The 20,932-nt window shown below is 39.5% G+C and overlaps 1 protein-coding gene across 2 annotated transcripts in view; it reads left to right on the top strand.

The window, feature by feature from the left end:
- The window catches only part of PRDM1 (PR/SET domain 1), a 99,373-nt gene that overhangs the window by 27,478 nt on the left and 50,963 nt on the right, over positions 1 to 20,932 (top strand). Inside the window, exon 3 of one of the 2 annotated variants that reach the window (XM_088161955.1) lies at positions 11,026 to 11,098. The gene's annotated coding sequence lies outside the window, so the exon portion shown is untranslated. Of the gene's footprint in view, positions 1 to 10,971; positions 11,099 to 20,932 lie in introns of those variants that run through there. The other variant, XM_088161956.1, reaches the window with a different exon arrangement.

The following is a 20,932-nucleotide window of genomic DNA, read 5'->3' as shown; positions in this document are numbered from 1 at the left end:
AACCATTTAGAATGAAGGGTGAATTAGCCATGCCAAGGACTTGCTTCTAATTTCCTTTTCTGTTTGTTTTTCTTAACTTCTCAGTTCTTTTGATTATCTGAATCCATAGGTCATCCTAGGTAGTTTAAATACCCATCAGACAGAAGAAGAGACAGAGACAACAGCAGGGACAAAAAAACCCCAAATATAGTCTTAATATTCTCTATCTTGAGTTTTTGTGATGTGCTTTTGCATAGCAGAAGCTTGAAACTGCATATTTGTTAGCATCTTTTGCTTTGCATTCGTTTTTTTTATCATTTGGGTTTGGGTTTTTTTACCATTAACAGCACAGTGTACTTGCTTTGTCAGAAAACCACAGCCTTCACTGCTAAATGCAGTGGAGAGCAAAGCATTGGTCTAGAGGTTGGAGAAAGGAGTTTATTATGTTTTAGGGTATTATGACAAAATATTTTACCTACAAAAATAGGCAAGAAAAAATTTAAATCGGTTCAGAAAATATGGGGTGTTCAGATTATCACCTGTAATATTATCAAACTAGCTTTCAAGAACTGTAAGTCATGTCATAGAGTTGCCTTAAAAATCACAGGGTATGAAAATAGTATTTTGAGTTCTGGGCTTGGTGTTAATAGATTTCAGTTTCAGGCTTTTCTTTGTTACCAAGACTAGACACCTAATTTCTTTCTTTTACAACAGCTGAGATTCCCACAAAATCACTTTTTATTTTAGATACAAGACTTTAAGAAAAGCCTATCTTCTAAGATTCGCTGTTGAATTCCAAAGAGCTCACAGCACTGGTCTTACATGAAGTACAAGTTGATGGTAGATAAGCAGGTTTTCCAAACTTACTCTGATAAATGCATTCTGTTCCTCAGCTCCTCGGATACATACCATCTTAACATCCTTAAATATTGTGCTCATAAACACCTAAGGAGCACCTGCTACCCTTAACTGTGCAGAATGGTCTCTACTGTGCCTGTAGTGGCAGAGGGTCTCCATTTCTGAGGTCAGATTGGCAGCTCCAGGTCTGTCCTCTTCTCTCCTTTGTACTGGGAAAGGAGAAAGCAGGGGGCAAGAGGGTGCAAAATGGCTCTGTCTGTCTCTCTAATTAGCAATGTTAATTAGTTGCCTTTTCCCAGAAGCCATGCAGATGGTGGAGGGGTGACAGTGGTAATAGGTTTTCCTATTGCCAAGTCTGGAAATTTAATAGCTACTCAAATTTTTCATGGGAAATAGTACGTCTGAGAAATTGATGCACTGGCAGAGAAGAAGCACTGGATGCTCTCACTGACCTGCTGAGATTAAAAGTATGGCTGTATCATCTTGAAGTGTTTCAGAGTGATGAATCAAAGTTTACTCTTCTTTTAGACTTACAGTGAAGACGAGAATGTTCTGGAAACAGGACCACGTTCACAAATAAGCTCTAAAGGCTTTTGTCTTGGTCCAAACTTTGGGACACATGATAACAGGATTTCACAAATGGGCTCTGCTTGCTCATTCTGGAGGAACTAAGAAGACAGAAGAGAAAATGTGATCCATATTTCTGCTTTTAATTTTGAAAAGAGATGACTGTTTCAAGGGGGAAACAGTTATAGCTGGAATTGAGATATCTGAGATGGGATGAGTTTTGTCTTACTGAGTCCCAAGGGAAGGAGGTTTGGCAGTCCTGTGGAAAACACACAGAGGTGATCTGAATGGTGGGGCCATGCACTCCTTTGTCCATCAGTTTTTGTAGCTGGAGCAGAAGAGTAGCACAGCCCTGTGCAAAGGGGACATTCTAATTCCTGATTTTGCTCACTAATTCATTTTAACAGCTCCTTTTTCTGAGTACATGAGGCAGAATGATCAAAAAGTCCCCAGGATGGGGACTGATGTATGAGAAGTAAAAACCCTTTTAAGTACCCTTTGACTGAGAAAATCCATACTTGGCCCCATTTGTGAAAGTTACTGTCTCTGGTTTGGGGGAAAAAAAAATTGAAGCACTGTATACTGGTTTGGTTGGTTTTGGCTTGGGTTTTTTTGGTTTTTGGGTTTTTTTTGTTGGATGAGTGTTTACACTTTTGGTGAGGCCTTTTTAATGCTGAATGTCTGGAGTCTACTTGCTGTCATACACAAAAGTTTGTGGTTTCTTTAATACCCTGCATTCCTGAAAATGCATAATTATTTGCTTTCTGACTTTGTAATGGAATAGTTGTGTGTGTGTGTGTGTGTGTGTGTGTGTGTGTGTGTGCGTGTACATATAGATATACGTGTGTGTGTGTATGTGCGTGTGTGTCGATGTCTTCACTTACAGTAAATGTGGAAATAGGGAAGACCTGAGAAGGATAAACAGAATGTGAATCTCGGAGGAGATAAGTGGTGAAAATGGGTAAACAGAAAACTCCACTACTGTGGGAAAACATGGAGGAGCTAAACCACAAACAGGAGAGGAAACAGCCAGATCTAAACAAGGAATTCAGCAGCAGGCTGTGGCAAATGTGATTTTAAAGAACAGTGTTCACAACAGACATGCGTCACTGCTGAAGATGAAGTGTGTGAGCTGTGCTTTCCTGCTTCCCCATCCCCAGTACCTCCACAGCAAGCTCAGCCTCTCCTGTCCACCTTATTTGTTCAGTAGTGGACTTCATGCGATTGATTCAGTTCTCATTAAACTGATTTACTGGGCTCGCTGGCTCTGCTCAGCTTCAGTTTATCCCTACTTTGTTTAAAATTCGGGAAGTGCTGGGGGAGGGGACAGGACACTAATAGCCATTCTCGTGTAAGTGGAGTGGTAGCTGATTTATTGCAAAGGTTATAAAGGAAAAGTATTAAGTGTGTTCCATTCTACTTGGCAAAGCCATCCTGCACAATGTCCAACAAAACCCTGAGAGCGCTGGTTTGTACTGAAGAAAAAAAAAGGGAAAAAAAAAAAGGGAGGAGGGGTGTGTTTGTATGTTGAAGGGGGATGCTCCACCAAGATGTGCTCTTCTCCTTTGAGAGCATTAATTAAGACTGTAAATCACGAGCAACATGAAACAACTGTATTTGATGGAACGTGGACAGTTCTGGAGTTCTGCTGTGCTTGCGCCATCAGTTTGAATACCTACACTGAAACACTAATGGGAGAACAAACTTCAAAGAGAAATTCTGGCATGAAGAAGCAGTCTGCAGGATCATTACATGGATAAAGTTGTAAAATAGACTCCTCTGTGCAAACTAGGAAGGAGGTGGAATGAAAGTTTGAAAGGTTTATAGAAACTCAGGCTTGTTTTACTTTCATGCACAAAGTCAGTCCCACATTAATTTGGTAAAATAAGCTGTGTATTAGTGCTTGGAATAAAAGAGGGGATAGGAGGGTGACAGCATAAAAAATTGTACTTGAATAATGAAAAACTCTGTTAATATCCTTTAAAGCTAATTTTCATTTTCTAATTGAGTTGAGGGAGTTCTTTTGTCACATCATAAGTAGTGGTGAGTCACATTCCCCATATTTAGAGAATTTAAAGCCTAAATTTGTTACAATCACATAGCTTTATCTTCAGCAGAACATCAGTAATAGAAATTGACCCAGTAATTCCTTCACAGTAGCTGAATCCTAAAAGAATGTGCTGAAGCTTATATTTAGGAAGCCATTTAATCTTGTTTTAAAAGCATTAAGTAGCACAGACAACCCCCTGTGTCAGGTTGCTCCCTTTATTATTTATTTAAAATAAAATTTAATTTTTAAAATTTATTTCTCTTTGACTTCATCTAGTTACAGTTTCTTGCTGTTGTGTCTGTACTGGGCTGCAGTGGAGCAACTCTAGTGTAGCTGAGATGGTTTTCTTCCATTGTGGCATATAGTCCATTTGTGCCTCATTTTTCTTTGGTGTGAAGGACTGGATGCAAGTAACATTTTGATGAAAAATTGTGTATCCTTAATAGTTAATTCACAAGCAACTTATTTCCCAGCACAACATTTTTATGTAATTATAAGTAGACTTCTGTCCAACTACTTGTCCAGGATTCCTCAAAGATTTTGGTTTGCCAAATGTGGTTTGAGATGCAATTAATAACATGGTAGATTCCAGAATTGCTGATGAGGTTAATTTTCCTTCTTGTAGAATATACCACTGTCATAGAGATGTTCTCTTTAGATGCGTGAGATGGAAAAAAAATTAAAGAATAGCTTAGAAAAAAGAATTATCTGGAGTTATTTATATTTAGGAATCAGGAGCCCTGTTTGCTGCAATAGCTTCCATGCTTACCACAGAGCAGCTTCTTCCACTGACCCTATTAATTTTATGAAGGTTAACCCTCTGATGTTATGATGGTATTTTGGAGATTATTAATTAATATAGATACATTATTGCTATATTTACATGTCATATAAATGCTTATGCAATAAGTAGGGAAAAGGAATTTGTTATATTACAGGAATGTGCATGCTAGAGGGTTTATGGAATGAGAATTCAAGTGCCTTAAACCAAAGGTAGGGTTCAAAGTCATTGAACTTGTCATAACTTGCAGAAAGAGACAAATTACCTATATGCTACTTAGGTTCTAAAGGAAAGTACTTCATGTTAAGCACAGTTCATCCACTACTTTGCCACTGTACTGTTACTTCAAAATAGTACCTCTCCTTTCCTTAAAGACAGAAAAAACACATTAACTGACTTTCTACGACATTTAAGACAGCGTCTTTTTTCTTCATTGGGAAGCAGGATTGTGCTGGCTTACCCTGCAGTGCCTTTCAGAGGCACTCAGATGGTCTTGGACACGAATAAATGTGTGCTGCTTGCCAAGAGGGGTTGCACCATAGCGTGGTGATGTGTTTGGAAAAGCTAACACTTGCATGTCCAAATGAAAATAAAGGGTGCACAGTCTTGAACTGTACCTATGCTGGGAAAAAAAGTCTTGTCAGAACCTCTGGGATAGCAGTAGACTCTTCTTTTACTTCCCCACTGTTCTCCTGTTGTCTATCAATCAAAACAAACAAACAAACAGGACAAAAACAAAAAAACCAAAACAGCAAAAACAAAAGAACAACAACAAAAGAAACCCCCACAGCATAAATGAATGCTGTGTTAATAATTCTTTTTTAAGAAAGAGATTATATTATTATAGAATTATTATACTATTATAGAATTTCATACAAAAGGCACATTCTCAACTTGCCACTGATTTCCAAAGCAGTGTTCCTTACACCCAGCCAAAGCCACTGCATTCAGTTGCTGAGGATATTGTGTGCAGCCACCACACAAAAACGTACTTTCCTAATTCGGGCACTGGTGTGGCTGGTTTAGAGTGGCTGTGACTAAATAGGTGGTCACAGGAAAACCATGCATTAAAAACTTCTGACCTGAAACGATTACTATAACCTTGGCTCCCTAGTTTCCATGGTGTATGTATTCCTATCAATTCTTGGATCATCTGGAAAGACTACCCAGCTCAGGCTCTGATTTTCTTTCATAGATAGTTTCTATGTATAGGAAACACTCGTATATTTCTGAATGAGAGCTCATACAGCGAAGCAGAACCAAGGGAGATGCTTTTCCATTTCTTATTGACATCAGATCAAGATCCAGTGTGCTCCTGGGAAATACACTCCATGCAAATGAGGTCCATCCAGTCAACTGAAACACAGGCTAGTGCTGTGTAAGTGAATGGGTTTTCTGCCCACACTGGCTCAATCTGAGATAGCAGCACAGCTGAGCAAATGCCCCTCAACACCATTTGGTACTAAAGTGGTTGCTGTTGCACAGTCTGTACACCTAGGTAAGAGTGCTTTGGGTCTCCTCTTGTGGCAAGGACATTTACTTGGAAATGTAAAAATACCCTAAATTTCATGGCTGGACTTTGGCTTTGAGCATGACACTGGGCAGGAAGCGGGGGTGGCGTGTTTTTCACTCATCTCCACATGCCAGAGTTTGAGTCAGTTTTCTCAGAGCTTCCTTTACTGTCCATGGAGAAAGCCAGCCAATATTTACAACACATTTATCAATCTCTTTCAGACATCAGCAACAGAGAAGTTTACGTTTAGTCAGATGGACACTTAGCACCAGACTTTAAAGTGTGTTGAGATAGATGTCTGATGATGCAGACAGATACACAGTGGATATGTCAAAAGATGGTGGAGATGATTCCAGGCTGTCCTTTTTATCCTGAGGAGTCAAAACACCTTTAACAATCAGTCTCTGAGCTGCTGGGCTAGTGATGCTGGCCTACTGGGGACAGGAGCCTTGGGTGCTGGATATCTACACTGGGGAGGGTTGCTAGCAGCTGTGACCTGACTCATCCAGCATTCTTTTGGACCATACCTGGACACAGCTGGGGTGTTAAAGATAGACCAGGTGTCCTGTAGGTGACTTGCATGCAGAGCTCTGTGAAGGAGTCTGAGTGGTGCTGGTACGTGTGACACAGGCCCTCCTGGGTGAGTAGTCTGCAGTGCCATGGGATGGTTGCAGCCATGCCTGTAGCCTGTGTGTCCCTGCTCCTTGTTTATTAAATCACGGCCGCAGTGTTCCCTGTTGGAACTGTTTATAAGCATCAGTTAAAGCTTGTGGAAGAGTTCCCAGACAGGGTAGTTTACAGCCAGAGTAGACCCTTGGTCCATTTTGCTCACAGCTGTACAAATCCCTATGTCTTTATCACTGGAGAAGACTGGGATGGGGGAAGGTAAATATGTCAGCAGCAAAAAGAGGGAGGTGGCAGCAAGATCTTTAAACCAGCACTGCTGCCAGAAACTTGTTCTTCAAATGACCCCCTGTCGACTTCACCTGCCAATCCGTGGTCGTTTGAATAGTTCAGTATATTGGCTTCAGGGAGCCCCAGAACAAAGACTTTCCTTAAAAAACTCAGACCTTACTCAGATAAAACTCCCACTCATGCCCCAGGGAGTTTTGCATGACTCAGGATTACAGGATGGTGTCTCAGCTTTGTTGTGTGTACTGCCCGTAGCTGGTTTTAGTTCTGTGGATGAATAAAGGCTGTGCCCATTTACAAGAAAACTTGATTTCCGTTTGTTAAAAACTTTAGCATCCTCTCTATAAGCTAGAGGTGGGGCTTTTGAGGAATTTAGAAGTGAGGAGGAAGGGCACCCACCCGAAGGAGGTGCCTTGGGAGAATGTGGAGAAGGAGAGGGCTTCGAGGATCTTAGGGGGCAAGCAGTGGTATTTGAGATTTTTAAGTAGCCCACACTCTTCCCAACGTGGGCACCAAGGTTTCCGAGATGAGGAGTTGCTCAGTCCTGGCAGGACTGCTGTTAAGCCCAAGCTCAGCTCTTGGGTCTGTTCAGTGTTTGGGGATCCTGAGGTGTTTTTTTCCCCTCCTCCTGCGTGACAGGTATGGTGCATCATCCCTTTAGTTTCTCTGATTCTGCAATTACTCATTGTTATTTTGTGTGAGCAAAGCCAGCAGGTGTTAAAATACCTTCCCCGTCAGCATGTCCTGCAGTTTCTGTTTCCTTGAATGAGACAGGAAAGCAGTCACTTCAGGGCCAGAGAACTGGGCCTCATTTTGTCAGCTGGAAGGTGACTAGTTAAAATCTAACTAGCAGTCTCACACCCAGTGCCTGACAGGAACAGTCTCTGAAGAGTATTAAGAAAATAAAAATTCCCTGCTCTGTCATATAATGGAAATGAGAATACTTCAACAGCCATCCCCTCTAATCTGTTAGCCAGCCCTTAGCAGCTTACCAAGCCTGTATTTAACCTATTTCCCTAATGGCAATTAAGAAATGTTTTCATTTCCCAGGGAGAGGATTGCCAATGAAATCCCCCTCTCCCCCCCAATCCCCATCCTGTGGCTCCGTGCTCTCCCTCCTCCTCCCCACACCCCAGCTCCTTCTTCCTTAGCCCAAGGCATCCAAAGCATTCCCCGTGTGTTTGGGTAGCATGCAGTGAGGAAGAAATGATTAAGCAGCTGAATGTTTGAAATCCAGCTAAATGCACCGATTATTATCTGCTTAGGGCTTTCTTATCTCGAACTGTGTGGTGCTTAATGGTAGGCCCATTGTTTTCAGCTCAAAGGTATTAATGAAAGAATCAGGGCAGCAGGCTGATGTCATAGGTGGCTGAAAGGTGACTTGTGCACAAATTTCCCTTATTTCACCCCTTTACAAGGCCCTTCCAACTAGTTCAGAAGGGTTAGTATTTTTAGAGTGGAGGGGGGGAAAAAAAGCCAGCAAGCAGCCGAGGTAGCATTTGTGTGTCTGGTAAAAGGATTGCAGAGGCTCCTAAATATCCTGCTTAAAAGATGTACTCTCTGAGCTTCTGCTCTACTTTCTCACTTCAGAAAGACTCTGAACTGTTCACACCTGCCCTAGGCGCTGACCAGCACACCGTACTTGGTGTCCTGACCTATATCCAAGGTGAGGTTTCCACTTAGCGTCTTCCACGGGAAGAAAGAGAAGCTGTGTAAGTAGCTGCAGCCAAGGATGGCTTCTTGAGGTGGATGAAGCCCTCAAGAGGATGCACAATTTAAGGAAGTGCTTTCGTAGTCAAATTATCGCTGTACTTTTTGTCACTCTTCCATCCGAGTTAAATCCTTTTCTCTTTTTTTTTTTTTTCAAATGTACATAATTATTAGATGCAAAGTGGTGTATGTTGTGTGAGGAGAGACTCTTTTCTCTGAGGTGAGATGTCTTGAGTGTATTCAGTTTTTTTATTACACAAGCAGGGAAAGAGGTAAAGATTCAGAATGGATTCGATTTCATTGTCATTGTTTGCATTTTAATCATACACTTATTTTTGTAATTCATTTTCTGATAGATTTAATTTGGTATTCCTTCCCTTTTTGTCATCAACATGAAAAACACTCTTCTTTCTCTGACTTAAAGTACTGCTCTACATGGTAGGACTTAGGCATCACACTCCTGCAAAAATGCTAACATTTCTTCAAGGTTTTTTTTAATGGACCCATCTAAGAATTCAAGAATAGATGTGCTACCAGAAACTGACTTGTGGAGCTTTTGTGATTTTTGGGACAATAAAAGAAAACCAACTTTTAAATAGCAGTGTCATAAGGTAGCAACTAAAGACTAATTGTGTCAATACATATACAAGCAGGTCTCAGACTAGAATAAAAAATTATGCACTTTTTTTTTTCATTTCAATGAGATAATATTTTTTGTGTAATATGTAAGTTAATCAGAGTCTTTGTGATTACAGTTATAATGTCTTTGCTGGCATGGGATTCATAAGATAGGATTTCTGTCTTACCTAAACAAATGAGTGAAGAGCTTAATCCTTTCAAATTTTTGATGGGTTTTTGTTTGTTTTTCTCAATTTCAGTTTAGTTTCAGTTTGATGAATATGCAGTGGCTTTCACTGTTAACTGGAGTACTTTGTGCCTGTTAAAGGAGCTATCTAAATAGTCCACTGGTAAAGAAGAGAAAGCAGAGGAGAAAGAGTGGCACTGAATACCCATACATGCATCAAAGCCAGCTGCTGTCTTGAGTAAGATTTACTTAACAGGAAACCATCAAACACCAAAATGCTCCCTTCAATTTTTTTTTCCTAGGGAGAAAAAGAACTGCATAGCACTAGATTGACTTTGAGTTGTTTTTCGTTGTTTTTTTTTTTTTTTATTCTGACTTATTAGTTCATGACTGGGATTGGTTTTTGTAGGGTGTTTTTGGCTTATTTGGGGTTTTTTGGGAAGGGTTGAGTGAACTGACCGTCACTTCCAGTCCTGTCCTCTCCCATCCCCTCCTGCCCCCCTCCCTGTTTCTGTAGGTTCAGCAGTAAAAACCTATTGAAATGTGAGATTACCAAACTGAAGCAATCAGTCTGAAATGATTAAGGAAGATGACTATTCTTTTCTTCAGATGACCAAAAGTCATCTTGTCCGGAGTTCCTTATCTTCAAGGTACTATTTCACAACAGTTTCTGTCTTTCTAAGTATGTATTTCCTGTTAAAATCTGAAGACTTAACATTGTAGGTAAGCTTGTATGTACAAATTATCACCAGCCGTTACAAAAATTGATGTCTGTCTTTCTTTTGAAATTAAGCTGAATTTTTTTAAAGGAAAAAGTGTTTATTTATTTCTTCAATAATTTAGGAGATTATGTGTCAAGCCTAGGGTGAAATTTTGTTTGCTGAACTTATCTTAAACCTCAGGAGGGGAGGAAGGTTCCGTTTAAAGGTCAAAGCATTTCAAGATTTCAATTCAGTGTGTTTTTTACCTTTAAAGTTTTCCCTTACCCCACCCAGACCTTGGACCTTAGAAGCTTTTCAGATGCCTTACACACGTTCATCTTGTATTGAAATTTTTGAAATAGCTCTACATTAAATGCCAGAATAGTTAAATATTCATGTACATATTATTAACATCTACTGTGCACCAACACTTCTCTGGCGAGAAATTCAGTGTTTGAGGTTGGAGGAGAATTGCTGGAGCTGACAAAATTCAGATGCTAATGATAATTAATTTATGTAGTGGCAAAGATAGGTGCACTGCCAGGTGCTTTACAGGCAGATAAGATCTGGTTTCTGCTTCAGTGAGTTTACAATCTGAGGCCCCGGTTTTGCAAATACTTATGCACATGAGTTATGCCACCGAGTGCAGTGACACTACTCATGCCTGTGAAGTTACTCACCTGTAGTGAGCTATCTGTGTACAGTTTCAATTGCATTAGCTTTTCAATTGATTGTGTGGTGAGTCAGTAATTGTTCAGGCTGATAATTGTTATTTAATAGGCTCTGCTAGTCAGAAATTAAAGAAAAAATACAGGAGTCACCTTTCTGCAAGGGAATTGAAAACTCAGGTTTTCCTAGGAAGTTTTTTAGGAAGCAAACAGTCCATGTTAGATCAGGCTTTTTCATGTCACACTGGCTTAAATTATGTCTATTTGCATACAAATCAGAGAGGAGAAAAAAGTCACTCGATAATTGGAAGGGAAAAGTGTTATTCCCGTTCCTCATTTGTCGTGATGCTGATCTTGGGGCCACAGTAGGAGTGTTTCCAGTGAAATTACTTTCAAGTCTGGGAAAAAGCAATCAGCAGAGGCCTTGGTAGCTGTAAATTTGTGGCAGCAGTCCCTAATTCATCTTGTAATTCTATGACAGGCTCTGAATTGCCCGTATTTGGCCAGGGATCACCTCAGTGGACAGTTAATGAAAGAGCAGAGGAAACTTGAAGGTCAGTCACACTAAATTTTTTCTTGCTGGCTATGTCTTTTTTATTGCATCCTATCTTTCTTTGTATAATTTATTAAAGAAAACCTTTTTTTGTTTGTTTCTGGCAAAGGCAAATCTATGCCTCTTTGTTTATCTGCCTTTTTTGCTTGAAGCACTTATAAAACAGCCTAAAATGCCTCCAAATAGATGTTTCTGTTGAAATCACTTGACAGAATTACACTTTAGCCAATTTCTATTTCTTATCTGAGTGTGGTTATGAGAATAAAACAGCAACAGATGCTTCAAACAGGTATATTTTTGAGAATGGAATTTGTATATTGACATGTGAAACTAATCTCAGCATAATGAGAAGACTTTAGTTACTGGCTCATGATCAGAATAAATGAATTTGAACTTCAGAAAGCCGTGAGACTAATTAAAATAACACCAGAAAATGCATTTGGGTCTGCTGGAGTCAGACTAACCAGCAGATAAGCTGTAATAGCATTTGTTTCTTGAAACACTGTAGTAAATGGGGGCTGACTTATCAGAACACAAGACTTTTTTTGTGGCATGTACAGCATAACAGACATGTTGGAAAAAAAACAAACAAACAACAAAGAGGAGTCATGGATTAAAAATTAAAATGGCCTTTTCTTTATCTTCTTCCCTCTTTCTTATTTTATAAGATAATTTTACTGTCATCACTGTTTTCTCTTTTTCAGAATCTTTTCTTTCTTTGGAGGACATCAGTCTTGTCTCTTGTTTTATCTCGTTCAGCCTGTCTCTCAGAGTATCTTGTGTCTTAATCTTCTCTCTCTAGCTTATGCCTTCAACCTTTTTGCCTCCTTTTTCTGTCTTTTTCATAGTGTTGTTTTTATCTCTCCTTTATTTTGACTTCCATTCTAAATACATTGTCTTCCCACCTCAGAGTTCCCTTCCCCTGTTCAGCCTTTGTCAGAAAAAAATTCATAGGGCTCACCATCATTTGACCCTTACAGATAAAGTATTTTGAATGACCGCTCTGGCTTCAAGAAAAAAGGAAATGTTGGTGGATGAGGCAGTGGTTTTTTTCAGTATCTGAGCTTCTTTCAGTCACAACAAGATCACTGCTACTTCCTCTCAGGTTGAATTAAAAATCCTTTGCAATTCTTGGGAAGCTGCATTTGCTATTAAACTAAACCTACAAAGTAGGGAGAAATTGGAGATTAAAATAAAAGTGGGTAGAGAAGCCCACTTTCTGCCTGCTGTACAAGGGAAAATTTAAAAATATTTAGAGGTGAGTTTATTTTTCAAAGGACATTCAATTTAAACAAGTGGTAAGAATTAACTGCATTTTAATGATTATCATGTAGTCAAGGATGCCCTTACTATAAGTAGAGTACAATGAGCTTTTCTATTTGCAAACTTGGGATTCCATGTCACTTTTTAATAGGCTTCTGCAGCATACATCCTTTTGAGTGCCTGTGATACAGCAGAGGTCATTACCAGCTGCTGGACCTGCTACTTGGCTGTGCCTGTCTTGGCTGGTGGGATGTCTCCTGTGGACACTGTGGCTGTGGCCACTTGTCATTTACCAGCACCAGAGGATTCCCAGCCCCAATGCTTTTGCAGATCCAAGGCAAGCAGATCACAGATGTGGTGTGGAAAGCAAGGTGATGCTTTCTACCTTGGTCATGCCGTTGCATCTGTACAGAAAAAAGGGAGGTTTGTCCGTACATAACCCTTTGAAAATGATGCTAATACAATCTTAGTCAAGTCTAGTGGAACAAAAATGGTCTTGGTTCTTGCACAAGCCAATGTGGCCTCTCATAGTTTTAGCAACATCTCATTTCTACACATGCTGAGTTTCCAATATTTGTACAGGAAGCTGATCTGTGAAGGTTGATTGGAAGTGATCAGGATTGTTTGGGTCTTAATTTTGCATATTTCTGTTTAAGTCAGATTAAGTCATCATATTTGAAATGCTGGATTTGGCAGAAACAAAATTGGTTGAAGGAGGACATGAAAATCTTCTCTTTGTGTGTAGAAGACTATCATTAACTTAATATAACAGCGTGTCAAAACCCATCATATGCTAAGTGTTTATAAAGTGCTTTTTTTAATGGTGTAAAAAATTCAATAACAGCCCAAGAACCTTCTCATTATGAGAGGAGAAAACATTAGTGCTTTTCCTGACAGTGTTCCTTTTCATGGGGGATTCCTCTGTGGAGCACTAATCAAGTCCATTCAGAAAGATCTTAATTAATTTAATTAAAATCTGTCAGATCAAACTGATTAGCCTGACATCCAGCCTGGCGGGACGAAGGAGGCTGGTACATGCATTGCAAGTGTGTTGAGGTGGGCTTGCTGCTTGCAATCAGAGATGTGTGGCTGCTGTGGGGATCAAAGCCGTCTTTTATTGTCACCAGAATAAATGTCGTGGCTCCCCCAGGCAAGTGATCCAGTTTCTTTTTGTTAGAAAATACTTTATACCTCCTCAGCCCCGGCAGCTCAGGAGGGGACAGCAGGTACCTCGTTCTGCATGTGATCGAAGGGGAGTGCCGGGTGACCTTTCCTGTTCCTCCTGACAACAGGAATACAGATTAGACATTTCTCACCCCTTCACCATCCTCTGTCTCAGCTGTTGGCCGTGGGTAGGAAAGAGAGGCCATGGTGACAGGAGTGACTGCATTTTGATGCTCAGCGAGGATGTTGCTGCAACACAGCCTTCCAAGGAGTGACGTGTCCACATGGGGCATCTTCCTTTTGCTGCCACCTCCTACTGAACTGAGGTGGGAGCTGAGAAACTGCACTCTCTGCTGTCTGGCTGTGCTTGTCCAAAACATGAGGAACTACCTCAACCACATAAGCTTCTTAATTCTGCAGCTGCTAATAATGATGTGTGGTTTCTATGGCAAACATCAGGACAGCCAGTGCCAATCTGTGTCTCTAGGTCTTTCCACTTCCCCTACCCCACACATGTACTTACCACGTACCTCTCATCTTCAAAGATATTAATAAACACTTTTATCCGTCATTATAGTGGGATGGATGCATCAAAAGGGTAATGGCTAGTAAATACTCCATTTTTCAGGCCCCAATCCTGCAGGCGCTTAGGCATATGTTTTAGCTTTATGTGCCATAATTCAGGGTTCAGTGGAACCATTCACAGTATGTGAAGCCAAGCATATGTGTAAGTTAGGAATTGTAAAGATTAAATAGCATTCCTGTTAGCTGGAAATCAAAAGGTAGATGAAAACAGGGACTCCAACTATAGAGGAAATGCAGTTCCTGAAGGAAGAGCAGCAGCAGCAGCTAACATGAAAGATTTGCCAACAGAAGTGACATGTGTTTGGTCTTTATTTGTGAGAGGCACTCTTCTGCTGGCAAAATACCAATGGGTCAGTTTCTCCAACGGTGGAACTCATCTGGAGCACTGAGTTCCATTTGCATGGGCACACACCTAATGACAGCATCTTTCTACAGTTTAGAAGCATGTATCTGATTTAAGTACTTGGACTTCACCAGACTTTTTGCCAGGAAATGATGGATTGTTGGAAGAAATAGGACGTAAGTTTCATCTGCAGATGCTTTTCCTGACTTACACCTTCCCAGTACTTTCTGGCCATGTCAGTTGAATTGATACCAATATCCTTGAAATAGGTGAGGTAGCTTTAGTTTGAACAGCAAGCCTGCAATAAAAAGGGTATGTGTGGTCAGTTTATGATCTTATAGCTGGAGGAAGATGCTTTACGGAATGATTCATTGTGATAAAGATAGGGCAGACAAATAGATAGAAATAAGTCACTAGACACACTAGCCAATATATTTGTCCTTTTTTTTTTTTTAAATAAAATTGTAATAATATTTTGTATTCTCTGCTATCTGAGACTCAGCTTAGATATTTAGACCCATTTTTCCCTACCTGCCAAGGGCTTCTTTGATCCTGATCTTGTATTATCTCCACACTGGCCCAAGGATCCACCCATGATGTGATCTTTTAGCAAGAAAATGTATTACACAGTTTATGTGTAATAAACATCGTCTCTGTTGATGGTGACTAAACTCAGGCTGTTCTTCTAGTGGAGTACCAGAGTCTATCTTTCTTTCCCCTCATTGTTTTTACTATGGAGTCCTTCCCAGGCATCTTCCCAACTTCTCCATTAATTTTCTCCTAAGATAATGCAAAACTGAATTTTATTCAACTGTATTTATTAAATAAATTGGATTCTGCTCTAAATTTTTTTTCCTAAATGTCAGGTAACTAACTTGAAAAACTTCAAGGTTCCAGTCATGGAACTGAGCCAAGTGGTAGGTTCAACACATTTACATAACGCATATTTGTAGATGGAAATGGGCAACAAGAAGGAATTTTTTAAGATATATTTTTAGTAAGATTTTATAAAATCTAAAGTCTCTTCCAAGGCAGCAGCTGTATCAGCTGTAGGTACTACTTGAATCAAAGTGATTTTTATTTTTTCTTCATCTTTTGCAGTCAGCTAACCTAATATTTTGAAGAAATAACACTGGACATTATTGATCTATTTTCTTCTTTTCTTCCTGGCTCCTAGGTCACAGTTTAGGCCCTAGTTCAGCAAAGTACTTAAGAAGAGGCTTATCTTTAAGCACATGTTCAGGTCTCAGCAGAGTAAATGAGAATTAAGCAAATACTTAAGTACTTTACTGAATAGGGATAGAATTAAGCATGTAGTTGAATGTTTTGCTGAATCAGGGCCTTAAAATTAAAAATTAATCTTATTTGTGCTATGAAGATTGGAAAGCTACGCGCTAGATTTGGATCTTGAATTAATATAAACCAGGAACAGGGTAGCACCAACTGTCACAAGGAGAGGGGTGTAGAGGTGTAAAAAAGGGGTAAAGCTGGGTTTGTTAAAATCGTGGGTTGGACACAGGAGAGATGTGCATTCTGTTCCTATGTCTGTTTCAGGCTAAATTACTGGAGACCGACATTCCTTTGTGTTTCAGTCCTAATGCTGGTGAACTTTGGTGTGCATAAAAAGTTCTATAATGTTAATAGCTGCCATGCTAAGTCTGAAGTTGTAGAAGGGGCTTAATCTTTCTAAACCTCAACACACACTCTATTTGTCCTGTGAAGTGAAGGTAATGCCACTTCCCCTCTTTCCAACGCTTTGAGCTGGTGAGGTTTTTTTCTGCACAGTATCTTGATGCCTGGCACAGTGCTCTGGCTTGTGCCTTCTAGAAGGTTTTGTAATAAAAGTCCGTAATAATAAATCCTGTGCTTTGGGCTTGACAAAATTATTTGTGTGACACGATAGAGTATTGTTGCAGCTGGAATTTTTGTCGAGATTTAGGTTGATACAAAATAATGGCAGCACTAAGTAGTTTTCTGACCAGCATAATTAACTTGTGAGACTCTAGGAAAAAATACTTGAAGAAGTGTTGTAACTTTCCACGGTTTTTTTATGAAGACAGCTGCTGTTTCCAGCCGATATATGTAGGGGAATATTTGCGTGGACCAGTTTTAGGGATGACTGTTAAATCTGAAAACATCTAGAGCTTTTAGTGCCTACGAATTCCTTCTGAGCAGTTTTTGGTATTGGTAATAGACACCTGAGTGGTTGAAGTGAGATATTTGACAACCATTTTTTCTATGAACATGGAATGTTTGCCTAGAGCTGGCTCAGTGTTCATCATGATGTTCTGTGTTGGTGCTACCCTGTAGCGATGCTCAGAGAAGACTGATTGATCAAAGTGCTTCTCTTCAACTAAACTTCATATAAGGAGAGCTCAGCAAGTGGGCACAGTGAGTGTAATATGATCTGCATGGATGCTAGCTAATGGTTAACTGGCTCTGCCGAACCTGTGCTCCTTAAACAAACGCTATCAGTGTGGGATGAGTTGTCTTATTTCTGCAGACAACCTACTTCAGGTTGGAGACTAAAGCTTCACTCTTAAGAGTAGGAGAGAGCTGGAGGGCTTTCACTGCCTGCTCAAACAGGGAAGGGAATGAAGGCATCGCATTACCAGAGCTGCTGTTTTCAAACCTGAACAGGAGGGATGAGGGTAGTAGGGTTTCTGAGTACGTTCTGAAGTGTGTAGGGTGGCTGACCCCAGCTCAGCTGTTATTTTGATTTTTTTTAACTGACTATGGCCCGAACAGGTGCTTGATGCAGTGTAAAGCTGCTCAGGATAGCTGGCGTAACTTTGTGCTAAGGCTTTGAGAAAGACAAGAGAAATAGGCAAGATCGTGCTTTATGCAGGAGGTTACAGTGTGGAGATACTCTGTTTGGAGAATGAAGGGGCAAGATAGTGCTGAAACTTTGAGCTCTCTGTACAAGGCAGAAAATTAATAGATCAGGTGAGTCAAAACTGTGGATCTTGTATGCTGGGGGCTTTGAAAACTTTGTGGAAACTGCTTGTTATTAGACATAAGGGATGACCATCTTGTTTTCTGAAATTTCATAGAGGCATTCATCTACATTTTGTGTATGTGAGAGACCTCTCACCCAAGTACAGTTCTTACAATGATAGCATTGTAAGATCATCTCAATTAATCATCTTGGTTTATAAAATGGGTTATTATCTTAAATCTGAATTGTTTTAAAAACACTAGTTCTAGATGACTTGTAGTAGTGTGGGTTTGTTTGGGGTTTTGTTTTTGGTTTTATTAATGGCAAATACAAATTCCCCTCTATGCATTTGAAATACAAAAACTAGGGGGTTTTGAGAATAAGCAAATTATTTGTTCCTACAGGTAGAAATCCAGAACTCAGCACTGAAGGCTTTAAAAGCATATCTAGAGCAAAACCAGTGGGTTTCAGTATTACAGTTATGGGCAGAGTAAGTTGGTATTTAATTTTTTTGATCCTGACCAGTAGGAGATACATTAATAACATCAGAAATTTTCTCTTTGTGGTTATTTTTTAAGACTAACTTTTCCTCCCTTGATGAATGAGGTATCCACATCTAAAAACAAGCTAGCTTTGTATACAGTGATGGATTTTTAACTGTATAGCAGCAATTGCTTACAATAGAAGCCTCTGTTCAGAATAGAAGTTTACTATTTGACGCATTTCAAGTATTTTTTTGACCAGATAAAAATTCTTTGTTAAAATATATTTTTTGGGGCACTCGATTCCCTCTTCATTTAGGTTACCCTTGCACTGGTGTAAGTTCCTTAATTCAATCAGTCTCCCTGTGACTTAGAGCATTAAACATGTGACAAGAAACAAAATTATGAGAGACTTAAAAGACAACCCTTTTTCTTTTAGTTTTGTGTTATTTATTAACAGTATACTTCATCTGACTTTGGTTGCACAAAAGCTCTGTCAACTAGGTTAATAGTAAATGTCACTTCCTAGTTAGCATGGCATAAAAGTCTCTGGCACACAGAATGATTATTTTAAACATCTTGCACTCACGAAATAAAATACGTACCTGTAATTTTTTTTAGTTAGTCCTTTAAAATTACTATCAAAGAACAAAACCTTAATTTGTTATCTTGTTTAAATAATTTTCTCTTGACAGAGTATGGTTTGATATGATAACTGAATTGATTTATAATACAGAATGAAAGAGAAATTAACATATTTTAAACAGATTAATGAAATATTGACAGGCCTGGAACACAAGTGATTTTGATCTGTAAATTCTCCGGTCATTCTTTTCTTTGGCAGAAAAGTCACACTTGCACCGTTTCTAGGAGATATTCTGTTAATGGCAAAAAGTTTAAACTTGTAATTCAAAATTTTTGAAGCAAATCACAAATTAAGAACCTGGAACAAGAGGCAGGTTTTGTACTCCAGCTCTGTTAAACAAAAAAGCATTAGCTGTTTTGCTGGGAAATTCCTCTTTTAAGCACAGCAAAGTTATAAATTTTTATCTCCTTAATACCTTCTTGGCTTAAAGTGCCAAAGTCTAAAAAGACTTTATGAATACAAGTTTCGGGATTTTTTGTTTTGTTTCACTAACATCCATTTTATGGAGACTTTATGAGTTCCTGTGCATCCTCCAAATATTGACGCTTCTAGGGCTGGATAGAAAGTTCAGACCAAATCTTGAACCTCCTCTTGTTGGTTCTACAGACTGTCTGGAGTCCAAAGGTTACAAACTGCTTGTAAACTGTCTCCAGAATAAAAGCCTATGTGCCAGGACATCAGTGCTGGTATTGTGTCCTCTATTCTTTTCCTAATTTGCAGCTTCTCTCCATCCTGCCCCCGTGGATTGTCAATGGCCTGAATTGTTTCAGTCTGTTTAATTCAGCGAGGCTGTGCTAATCGGTGTCGCCTGAAAGCCTGTCCCGAGACCCTGAGACTTCAGAGATGTTAATTCGCTTAGTATTACAAAACTAAAAAGGAAAAGGAAAAAAAAACCAAAAAACCAAGCAAACAAAAAAACCATCAAACCAACACCAGAGTAGTTCTACATTGTCTGCTCTAGCTCACAGACATCAAACCTGATTTTGCAACAGTCAATACACAACTTTTAACAGAACAGTTTTTAATACACATCAATTTAACAGAGCTATTCTCTTTAATATTAAGCATTCAAATTGTTCTGTACAAGATTGACTCAGTGACTAAAAGTCAACAGAAATCTTCCTGTGAACCCGAATTTAAAGTTTGCTTTGCTTAGCTGTGCAAGATGTGCATGTTAAATCAAGTAAGGCCATTTCTGTCCTTAAACTTGGTGAACCTAAAGCTTTTCCAGAGTGGATGTGGACCCGTCCAGTACGTACCTGGAGGAGAATCTAAGAGCTTGAATTACTGCTGAGGCTGCCCGGGTGGTTCAGTGGGAGAACACAGTACTCAGGAGAGGAATCCCAGGAGCCACCAAGTTCAGCCAGGAGCATCCTGGGTTTAGCTCAATGACTTGTGCATTTTTGCAAAGTGGAGGATAGGGCATAGTCCAACCACATCCTTCCCCAATAAACAGAATTGCCTTGTCTGTTCTTTGGATATCCTTTGAGGATCCAGGTTCAACCTCTCAGGCAGAAGTGTAAAATAGTAGATTTCTTCAATGTCATTAAAAAATTTGTTCTAAATGAACATTTCTGCCTAGAGCCATTTTCCAAAGAAATACTTTTGCTAGAGAGACGAGGAGCAATCACTTACAGCTTTCCAGAGGCAAACACTGTATATATTTCTACTCCCAACTGTGATAAATTTACCTTGGGCTTAGTTCATTAAGAAAACTTCATCAGGGAAATGCGATTTCTCCTCACTGTCTAAACGTAACAAATAGTACTTATCTCCTTTGTCTAGCTGTTTTTCAGACATGACATTCCTGTTAAATGGATGTTATTAAGACAAACATTTTTAAAAGCCACGCATTCTTTTCCACTGCATCAGTGTGTGTTTTTTAGTTGGTAATACAATATGTACTGTCAGTGGTTTATCACAGTGATTAAAAGTCCAGTGAAGGCAACTTACATCAGTCTTTAACTGTGAATTGATCCTCAGTGATCAACTTAAACTTGTTGTTTTATTCAGGAAAAAAAATATTGGGTCTCTTTGTTTGTTTGTTGTAAAATATCTTTTACCAAAAACTTGGGTTTGTATCATGATTTTTTTTAATGCTTTCGTGGCATATGCCTCATGTATATTCTCTAAATACTCCTCACAGCCGGCAGTAATCTTAATGATAAATCATTTTGCAATGTCTCAAAAGCTCTTTACTCTTGGTGAGATAATTCCAGATTCAGCGTGTTAAATATTTTCAAGAAAGAGGCTTGCTGACTTTTAATCTGTTTTGTACCACAATGCACTTTCCAGGTACTCGGTGTCTCCTGTGCTGGGTAACCCGTCTCGCGTGTGCGGCTATCTAATCTTGCGGCAGGTGAGAAGCTGTAACTTGTGGGGCTTCTTATCAAAACGCAGAAAACTGATGTGGA

Source organism: Sturnus vulgaris, chromosome 3, assembly GCF_052056855.1.
Source record: "Sturnus vulgaris isolate bStuVul1 chromosome 3, bStuVul1.hap1, whole genome shotgun sequence".
In the NCBI taxonomy this organism is placed as follows: domain Eukaryota; kingdom Metazoa; phylum Chordata; class Aves; order Passeriformes; family Sturnidae; genus Sturnus; species Sturnus vulgaris.
The sequence above is the reverse complement of the archived record's forward strand: the minus strand, read 5'-3'. Positions and strand labels throughout refer to the sequence as shown.